At 50.3% G+C, this 2,496-nt stretch overlaps 1 protein-coding gene across 2 annotated transcripts in view; it reads left to right on the top strand.

Moving 5' to 3' along the window:
* The first annotated feature begins 1,062 nt into the window (after positions 1–1,062).
* SGSM3 (small G protein signaling modulator 3) overlaps positions 1,063–2,496 on the top strand; it is a 35,658-nt gene continuing 34,224 nt past the window's right edge. Inside the window, exon 1 of one of the 2 annotated variants that reach the window (XM_012638087.1) lies at positions 1,063–1,188. The gene's annotated coding sequence lies outside the window, so the exon portion shown is untranslated. The remainder of the gene's footprint in view (positions 1,189–2,496) is intronic. The other variant, XM_012638088.1, reaches the window with a different exon arrangement.

Raw genomic sequence — 2,496 nt, 5'->3', positions numbered from 1 at the left:
CCAGAAAGTGGGTTCAAATCTCTGCTCTGCCACTTAATAGCTCTCACTATTTTGGCCAGGTCCTCCTCTGTAAAATAAATGCAAATAATAACATTCACCCTGCTTTCAGCACATAAGTGTTGTGGAAAACATGCCGAAGTGCTTTGTAAACTGTGTACAGCAAGAACATCATTGAGACATCACCTTGTTGTATCTTGTAGGCTTTGCCTGTGGCTTCCCCTTCATAGACACCTGGGCACCACCATCTTCTAATCCATTAGGAACCTAGATTTACTTATAGGTTAATAAACAGCTCTAAAACCAAATGTATATCTCTTCAGAATTAGAAGATATGTTTAGGAAAAGATTCCTGAATACTGCTGGAGCTGTTGGTGACTTTTCTGGCACTTAAAGTGAGAATCATACCCTAGGCCAAGAAGCCAGTGGAACTTTTGGTGACTTTTCTAAAACAAGGCAAGTTTTTTTCAACCTAGAACCTGAGGTCCACTAGGACCTGGATGCCAAATGGAGATGGGCTCGTACCTTCCTGGAGCGTTCATTTCTACCACGCTTAAACATTTTTCCCACACCGCAGTGAATTCTCACAACAGCCATAAGTTCACATTCTCATTTAATGGATGAGCTAAATGTTAGTGTGGAGAGTGATTCAAATGCCAGCCCTCTGACTACACCCACTGCATCTTACACACCCCAGAGAGTGAATTTCTTGGGCAAGACCTTAACCAATCTGGCTTACTCCAAGGCTTGCGAATTGTGGAAGAGGAGATCAGGCTGGTCTAGGACTGGTTCTGTGCACCCACAAAGAAGGGACTTACATATTTGGAAAATTAAAAAGTAATTTGCTGCGTCTTTCCCATATCCTGACTGCTGGTTCACCCCATGTTACCCGAAGCTGCTCGGGCTTCGGTGCAGATGGGAGGGAAGTAGACGCCGCTAGGCTAAAAACGGGCTTCGCAGGCCTTTTGTGCCCGCGCCCGCGCCCCCTGGCGGTGGGACCGGGACTCGGAAAGCCGGCTCGTGGAGTGATGCCGTCCAGCGCGGGGAAGGACTATAGCCCCCAGCATGCCCCGCGGCCGCTCCTCTTAGCCCGGCCGCGCGTGCGCGGAGGCGCCGCCGAGGGCTGACGGGTGAGCGGTGAGGAGCTGCTGGCACGACCCGGGATTGGCGCTGAGGTGGCACGCGGGACAGGTGAGTGCGCGGCGCGTCGCGGAGACTCGCTGGGGCCTGCGGGCCCTGTGCCTATACGTTCCTCTCCGGCCGGTGGGGGCCGCAGGCGGCCGTGGTCGGACTGATAGACGCGCCTCAGGCCGGGCTGACCTCGCTCGCGCCGCGGGTGGGATGGGGGCCCGGGCGCGCGGCGGGCTGGGCCTGCGGGGCTGGGGCGGCCGCTCGGACCTGCGCGCCCCGCCGTGTCCGGGGTCTGGCAGGGGCTGGTCGAGGTCGGACGGCGTCGCGGAGGCAGGCCACGGGGCTGGCCGCACCTCAGTGCCGGGGCACGAGCCAGAATCCGCCCCCTCTGGCAGCTGGGAGCGATTTTACAGGAATTGCGCCTAATGCCGGGGACTTTTTTTTTTTTTTTTTCCATTTCTTTAAGTATGGCTGCTTCAGGCACATTTACAGCTGCAAACTCTTCCTCAGATTTAACTTGTGGCTTTACCTTTGAGATTCAGATCCAGGTTCAGAACACAGGCTCAGATTGAGGCTGCGACTCGGGACACTGGGATAGGTGTTTGTATTTTAGCATTGGGGAAATTGAAGCATACTCTACCCAGAATCACCCAGTGTGGTTTAGGATTTTGAAAATTATACTTAGTTGGCTGGCCCAGGTTACTTTTTATTTGGGGAAAAAAATGAACATGTTTTTTTTCAGTGCCTGGATGACTGTGTGGTATCTTCTAGTCTCCAGAGGCACATTTGTGGTGGGTTGCTGGCTCTTTTTTATATTCTTTTTGGTGGGATGTTTAGAGATGTCCTGGAATATTCTTTGCCCTATCTTATTCTTTCTTGGTAAATTCAAGTTCCTAATCAGATTCTGATTTACAAAAACTGAGTTTTCAGGCTTGATTTGTTTACTTGTAGCTTTTATGATGTTTGTGACTAAGTTTGTAGGTACGTGTATTTCCCACTTCTTTTCTTGTTCATTTCTTTTACTTCCTATTCCGTCGGCACGCTAAAGGACAGAGTTAATATCTTTGTTTTATGTAGTCATTTCTGTTCTCTGATTAATTTGTAATTGATTCTAAATAAAGGGAGATATCTTTCCTGTTTTTGGTAATCCTAAGTGAATGTAGGTTTTTCATTACTAAATATCCCCTTAGTCCTCTTCCCTATCCTCCCCCCCCCCTTTTTTTTTTTGATAAAGACAGGGTCTCGGTCTGTCCCCTGGGCTAGAGTGAGTGGTGTCAGCCTAGCTCACAGCAACCTCAAACTCCTGGGCTCAAGCGATCCTCCTGCCTCAGCCTCCCGAGTAGCTGGGACTCCAGGCAGGAACCATCA

The sequence above is a fragment of the Propithecus coquereli genome, unplaced genomic scaffold (genome assembly GCF_000956105.1).
Source record: "Propithecus coquereli isolate 6110/MARCELLA unplaced genomic scaffold, Pcoq_1.0 Scaffold126, whole genome shotgun sequence".
Lineage (NCBI taxonomy): Eukaryota > Metazoa > Chordata > Mammalia > Primates > Indriidae > Propithecus > Propithecus coquereli.
Note: the sequence above shows the minus strand (reverse complement) of the source record. Positions and strands in the feature narration are given on the sequence as shown.